Source organism: Crocuta crocuta, unplaced genomic scaffold, assembly GCF_008692635.1.
Source record: "Crocuta crocuta isolate KB4526 unplaced genomic scaffold, BGI_CrCroc_1.0 scaffold971, whole genome shotgun sequence".
NCBI classification, from domain to species: Eukaryota; Metazoa; Chordata; class Mammalia; order Carnivora; family Hyaenidae; genus Crocuta; species Crocuta crocuta.
In genome coordinates this window covers 558876-565985 of record NW_027527401.1, presented here as the reverse complement: position 1 = coordinate 565985, position 7110 = coordinate 558876, and the positions used below count along the sequence as shown (strand labels likewise).

Genomic DNA, 7110 nt, shown 5'->3' with positions numbered 1-7110 from the left:
CAAATCAAGGATCATTTGTTACCCAAAATGAACCAGTTCCCCTTCCCTGCCCATAAGCAGGCCGCTGTTTGCCGAACCATTTAGAAATGTATATACAGTAAACTCGGCACATAATGGCCTGCACTATAATATGATCTTTATGGGGCTGCTGAGCCGAGCTGCCAGGAGGACTGTAAACAGCACATGGCTTTTTTAATTTAAAGTTATAGGTATGAGGCTTCGCAGGCCCGTCGCAGATCCATCTGAGCNGCCGCGCCCCCCCCCCCCCCCCCCCCGCTCCTGCCCTTGGAGAGGGGAGGGGCCGCAGCAGGACTGAGGGTGCCTGTGCTGCCCCTAAGCCCCTCTCGAGGGGCAGTGGGGCCGGAGGAGCAGACAAAGAGCTGACCCCGCCCGGCGTGTGACTTTCTCACCTGAGAGCGCGTCTGCGGGCTGGGGCGCCAGCAATGGCCGAGAAGCAGGGCGGGCAGAGGGACCCGCAGCCGGGATCCCAGGCCGGCGCGGGACGGCCAGTGCACGGGGCTCAGGAGCCCTCCTAGAGGCTGGGCCTGGGGAGCGACCTTTGTTACAAGAGTTCCCAACACAGATGCTTGACAGCCTTGGGTACTGAAAGGGGTCAAGTGTTGGGAAAGCACGAACCCATCACCCTGGCCGTCTCCAGCCACACAATCCAGTTAAGAACACTGTGGGCATCCCTTTCTCCCAGGCCCGGGGAGCTTGTACCCCGCCCCAGGCCAGGAGCCCGGGCTGTTCTCCTCGCGCCCTGTCCGCCCCTCGGGGACCCACGCCTGAGCCCACACTCCGGTGTCAGCGCCCCTCGGGGACCCACGCCTGAGCCCACACTCCCGTGTCAGCGCCCGAGGTGCTGGCTCCAGGGTGCCCACGGCCGCCTCTCTTCCAGCCGGTCAGGAGGCGCTCACTCCCCCAGGGGAGAGTCAGGCACAGAGCCTGCAGGGGGAAGGCCGGCGGTGGTGAGGGGTGGCCAGGGCTGCAGAAAGTCCATGCGGTCTCTCTTCCAGCCCCCAGGGCTGTGGTCGGAGCAGCGACTCCTGCCCCAGCCAACGCCCGCAGCACGTAAGGGCAGGGGACACCTGGCAGTTGCTTCTAGGAGGGGAGACTGAGGCCCAGGCAGAGGCAGGAGTCCTTCAGGGTCAGACCGGCCTGGGGCGACGTTGGCCCTGCCTGCTGTGACCTTGAGCCCAGACCAGCGCCCTGACTTCTGAGTCTCCCTCCCCACCCCGCCCACACCAGCAGCCCCCTCCCCCGGGAAGTGGGGTGGCTGGGAGGAAGCGCATTAGGTGAGGTCTGCCTCCACCAGGCCCAGAGGCCCCGCCCCAACTCTGGCCTCTCACCTCTGACCCCATCCCAGACTGAGCCCCCCCTTTCACTGAACATCCCCCTCCGCCCAGAGCCTATGGAATTGCCGGACACGCAGGGCACGTGGATCTCCAGTTCGGGGGACTCGGCGCCTGCCCCCCGGGGCTGGGTGCGGGTGAGCCCCTCCGCGGGGCGGCCCAGCCAGCGTCTGGAGAGCGTCGGCGGCTGCCTGCCAGGTACGCTCAGCTTAACGTTGCCACCTCGTCGGTGGCTCCCTGTGCCAAAATGTGCAATATAAACTTAAAAATTAATTGCTTCACCTTCTGAAGTGTCTTTAGCCACTCTGGCAAGGAAATATGGCTAATAACCATAATTTTACAGTCAATTCTTGTTAGAAGATTATGTTTGACCAAATGTCTTTTGTTAGCTCATTATTTCACATTTTCTCCACCCTGAAAAAACCTTTTATGTATATTTTGTCCCTGACTTTTAAGATGCTCACAGGAATGTGGATTATGCCTGGGGCTACACGCAGAGGCAGGGGACAGCCCGGTGCACACAGCTCCCGCCTTCCGGGCGAGGGGCAGGGTGACCCCGGGGACTCAGAGCTCTTCAGGCCTGGGAACACGTCTCTTCTTCCCCGGAAAACGGAAAGCGTGCGGGGGAGGAGGGAGTTTCTGCTCTTTCCGCCACTGGGGACTCACTGTCAGCCCGAGGGGACCCTTCTCCTCCAGTCGGGTGCATGACTCTCAGGTGCTCTCTGTGATGACCGAGCCCATCCTCTGGCCGGGAGTGGAGAGTAGAGAGGGGACTTCAGCGCCCAGGCCGTCAGCCTGTCCCCTCCAGGACCCGAGCACCTCTGGGCCTGGCCCGCTCCGCCCATGACTGGGAAACCAGTGAGTGCTCCGGCTGCTGGGCTGGGGGTGAGGGGCCTGGCAGTTCCCCCCGCTGGATGCCAACGCGGGGTCTCAGGGGCTCACAGGGCCCTGGATGCTCAGAGGCTGCTCCCCTCACGGGCCAGGGGGCCCAGACACAGGTGGGGAGGGACCGCGGGGGCCTGGAGACGCTCTAGCACATTTCCCCTCCCCCCCGGCATTGGGCAGAAGCCCCGTCTGTCCCTCAGCCACCGGAGACGGGCCTGAGGGGTCCTCGCCCCCTTCCTGATGGTGGAGAAGCCGAGGCACAGGTGGGGCTCCTAACCGAAGACCCCCAGCCACGACCCTTGCCCCCGCCCTGGGGAGCCACCCTCAGTGTGCCATGTTCACACGTGTGTGCGCACAGTGCTGGGGACACTGCACTCGGGGCCGAGCACCTTCTCTCCCGGAGCCCTGAGGCCACGCGGGGCCCGCTCTGCCTGAGTCCCAGGGCCCCTCCGCGTCCCCGGGGCGTCTGCGAAGAAAGCAGAAGGCCCAGGGTCCACCAGCCTGAGAGGTGGGACCCCGCTGCAGGTGGGGGTGGGGGTGCAAGCGGCTCCCAGGGCCCCCCCCCCCGAGGCAGGTTGATTTTTATTGCCTCGAGGACAACAAATCACTCTCTGACAATAATCGGAACAAGCAGACACTTAATTATGAGGCCATAGACAGCGTGATTATTAATTTTAAATTGTGCAGCCCAGTCCTAAAGGCTGAGCCTGGACAGTCACCGGGCGCTCCTGGCGACCTGGGTGCAGTCAGAGGCTGGGGCTTCCAGGCACCAGGAGGAGGGCCGCCCCCAGGCAGCCCCAAACCTCTCCCTCCAGCCTGGGGAGCCTGGGCTACAGGGGAGCGGTGGCGCTTGGCCTCCGGTACCCCCGGAGGCTGCCCAGCCAGCATGGCCCGGGTGTGGCGGGGGTGAGACCCGGCCAGAGGCGCCCCGTCCTTCCTCCTGCCGTGCACACTTCCTTTCCCGAGGGCCCGGCTCCGCTGAGAGGGTCCTGGGCCTCAGGCACCCCCGGCAGGGGCGGGTGTTGGCGGCCGTGTCGCAGGAAAGAAGGGGACTCGGGGGTTGGCACAAGGCTCACCTCAAGAGGTGGCCTGTCCCCCAAGCCTCGGTGACACGTGCTCCCTCCTAGGGCTTCTCATCTCCTCCCACGCCTCCTGTCTCCCCAGAGCTCTGGGATTGCTCCCACCGCGTCTCCGAGCCTTGGGGGTCCCGATCCTCCGGGTCTGTGGGGCCTCGGGGCTGCGGGGGCTGCTGTGGGGATGAGGCTGGGGGCCGAGTGGGGGCCGCAGCCCCACTGTGAGGCCGCGAGGCCCAGCGCGCAGCGGCAGCGGACAGCCCTCCCCGGCCACCAGCGAGAAGCCGGGTGCCAGGCCGGGCAGCCTGTGCGAGCCGACTGCCAGCCAAGCTGTCGGCTGGTGGCGCTTGGCAGGCGGTGCGGCGGAGCGGGAAGGGGTGTTTGCACACTGCCGCTGACAGCTTCCCAGCCGAACCCGCGCTGGCTAAACAGCAGAAGTGAGCAGTGCCCACGGGCAGATCCCGGCCCGGAGGAGGGAGCACGGCGGAAGCGGAGACGCGGAGGGCCCGTCTCCCAAGGCGGGGCTGCTCGGGGGACCTCCCCTCCCACCCGTCCCCCGTCCGCCCGGCAGCCTGGCCTGGGCCCTGCTGCCTGCCTGGCGTCCAGACCCCTGAGGGTGTCCCCTTCCCACCTCCGCGCACGGTCAGTGCGGCCGCCCTTCGGGCCTCGAACCCCTCCGATGGGGGTGGGCTGCCGTGTGGGGTGAGCCACCCAGCCTCATCGGGGAAGGAACTTAGGGCGCCGCTGTCTCCGGGAGCCCGGTCACACTGCCGCCCGCCTGGCTCCCACCACCGGGGAGGGCCTGGGTGCCCCGGTCTCCCTGTGGCGGGGGCAGGTCCCCCGTTCCCGCTGGGCTCTCCCGGGCCCCTCCTGCCGCCCCGCCTTGGACTCTCTGGGTCCCTACCCCTAAGAAAGGCAGGCAGGGTGGCTTCCGCCACCATCACCAGAAACCAGATTTCTCACGTGGGCACCACCTCCCCCTTTGCAAACAAGGACACCGAGGCTCAAGAGGCCAGTCCTGTCGGGGCCGTCGGGGCGCCCCCGAGCAGTGCCGCGCCCACGCCAGGGCTGGACGGGGACAGACGACGTCTCGGTCTCAATCCCAAATGCAAGTCCGTGTAAAGCCGTGCAGAGAGCCGTTAACGAGAGACACTCTGCCGCTACCTGGGCTGGCCTCTGCCCACCCTTCCCGCCCCAGCGAGATGCTGAGCCTGGGCTGCAGGCCGAGAGGGCGTCCGAGGCAGAAGGGATGGTGGCTTTGGCAGAGGGAATGGAGTGGGCAAAGGTCTTGTGGCAGAGACAGAAGAAGGCCGATGGCGCGGGGCGCGCGGGGCCGGAGCACAGAGCCGGGGGTGTGGGCGCAGGAGCCAGCACGGGGGCAGGGAAGCTTCCCAGATAAAGTACAGAATGCCCCGTTAATTTTAAATTTCAAATAAATAATGATTTATTTATTTANCCGTCAAGTTCCTCCTAATCCTCCTATACGTGCAAACATGTGATATTTGTCCTTCTCTGCCTATGATCTTTTTAAAAAAATATAAACGCGTCCAAGAATTGCATGGGACGGGGCGCCTGGGTGGCTCAGCTGGTTAAACATCCGACTTCGGCTCAGGTCATGACTCACAGTCCGTGGGTTCGAGCCCCGCGTCGGGCTCTGTGCTGACAGCTCAGAGCCTGGAGCCTGTTTCGGATTCTGTGTCTCCCTCTCTCTCTGACCCTCCCCTCCTCGCTCTCTGTCTCCGTCTCTCAAAAATAAATAAAAACATTAAAAAAGAAAAAGAATTGCGTGGGACATACTTATACTAAAGTATTTGTGCGTGAAATCCAGATTTAATTTGGTGCTATGTGTTCTCATTTGATAAGTCTGGCCACCTAAGCCAGGGACGGCCCACACGTGGGTGCACCTGCCCGGCTGCAGGGCGGGCCCCGCGCCCTGATCTTGCCCCGACAGGTCCTGCTTGGAAGAGCCAAGGGCAGCCGGGACCCGCTCCTGACCCGGCCACTCCTTCGCCGCAGGGTCCTTTCTCGCAGGTGGCAAAGGGGCCAGGGGTAGGCGCTGGGCCCGAAGGCCCCTTCAGGGCGGAAGCGCGTGGCTGGCCTTCGTCCCCCGGGGCCTGGGCGCTGCCACCAGCTCTCCCTGAAGCAGGCGATAATGTCCACTTTTAGGGCCACAGCGACTGATTATCAAGAGCGTGGCTGCCAGTTACAGCACGTGCAGGCAGGCGCCTTCCTCTGCTGAGGTCGGGAGCCCGGCTTCCAGGCTGCAGACCCAGGACCTCGCCGCCTGTCGGGGGGCAAAGGGTCCAGATTTACTGCAGCCGCAAGAGATCATCAGGCACTCAGCAGCTCCCAGACCCCGGTTCCAGGGGACGTGGGGGCTCACAGGGGGCTCACCCCCTCCCCCAGCTCCTCCGCCCGCACCGGGTGGGCAGGANCCCCAGCCCAGCGCAGCTCAGGGGCTCCCCTCCCTGCACTGCGGCTCCCTGGGCACCCTGCCCTCCTGGCCACACCCAATCTCTCTCGAAGCCTCAATTTCCTTTCCTGCAAAATGAACAAAGAGTAGCTTCTGGAGGATTCCGTGACACCCCCCAGGCCAGCCTGAGGACGGCACCTGGCCTGGAGCCCCGCTGGCTCTTGGGGGACAGAGCCCTGGCGTCAAGGGTCCCAGGCAGGGCAGGTGTCCAGGGCAGGCCGGGATGGGGGGGGGGCAGCCCCACTCCACACGTGCACTCAGGCGCAAGCCGCACGGCTGATGCCGTAAGCGATCGCACCCTCAATAATCAAAGAATAATCAATGGGTCTTTAATTTCCATACAATAACTGTCTTATTAAATCTAAATTTAATGTGCTTCTGGAATCCTTAATTTAAAGTGTTACCGCACCCACCATCTGCTCCACCAAATACAAATTCAGGGAGCACGTGCCTCCGAGCAGCGCGGAGACGAGGGGCCGGCTTCGCAGCTGAGGCTCCGGGGCCCGACCTCCTCCCCGCGGGCCGCCTGGGGTCTCTCCGGGGAGCGCGGCCCCAGAGCCCGCCGGGGAATCCGCCTGCAGACAGGGGCGTCCTGGGCCTGGCATTCGAGGCCGCAGGAACTCCCCTCCCTCCCGGGCGGGGTCCCGCCCTGATGTCCGTCGGCGCCCACCCTGGGCCACGGCCAGCGCCAGAGTGCCCACGGACGCTCCTGGACACGTGCCAGGATCGGGGCCCACCGCCCCAGCAGGTGACCCTCACGACACCCCCGCCCTGGACACTGGACTCGAGAATCGGCTGGCTCCTCCTCCACGTGCTGGGTGGCAGGCGCCACTTGCGGGAAACGGGACACAGGCCGGGGGATGGGAGCCTGGAGGGGTTGGCTGGCCTTGGGGGGTGGAGAGGCTTCCGGTGACAGCTTGGGGACATCAGGACGGCGAGTCTACGGGCTCTTTGGTCGCTTCCCCTTGGCCTGCTGGATGGCTGCCTTGCCCTCCGCCTCTCCAGCCCTGTCCCCTCCCCTCCCTTCCCCAGGTTGCTGGAAGAAGTGGCCCTCAGATGCCTGTCTTGACCCAGGTCACCCCTGGTCTCGAGGGGTCGGGGAGCTCGTTCGGGGGCCGGAGTGCCCGAGCCGGCTCTGTGCTGCACGGGGCCTCCCTCCTGCTCCACCCGGGGCTCGCAGCGCCCCTCACCCCTGCTGTCCGCCCTGCGCGGGCCAGGCTTCGCCCCCACGCCGCCTGCTTGAGCCGAGCCAGTCACCGCTGGCGGGGGCAGACCTCCCGCCCCAGGCCTCACAGCGCAGACACGGGCTTCACCGGCGCAGAACCGC

General features: G+C 65.1%; 1 long non-coding RNA gene across 1 annotated transcript in view; it reads right to left on the bottom strand.

Moving 5' to 3' along the window:
* Nucleotides 1-4772: 4772 nt before the first annotated feature.
* The window catches only part of LOC144222561 (uncharacterized), a 4663-nt gene continuing 2325 nt past the window's right edge, over nucleotides 4773-7110 (bottom strand). Inside the window, exon 3 of the long non-coding RNA XR_013332429.1 lies at nucleotides 4773-5594. This is a non-coding gene — a long non-coding RNA (uncharacterized LOC144222561). The remainder of the gene's footprint in view (nucleotides 5595-7110) is intronic.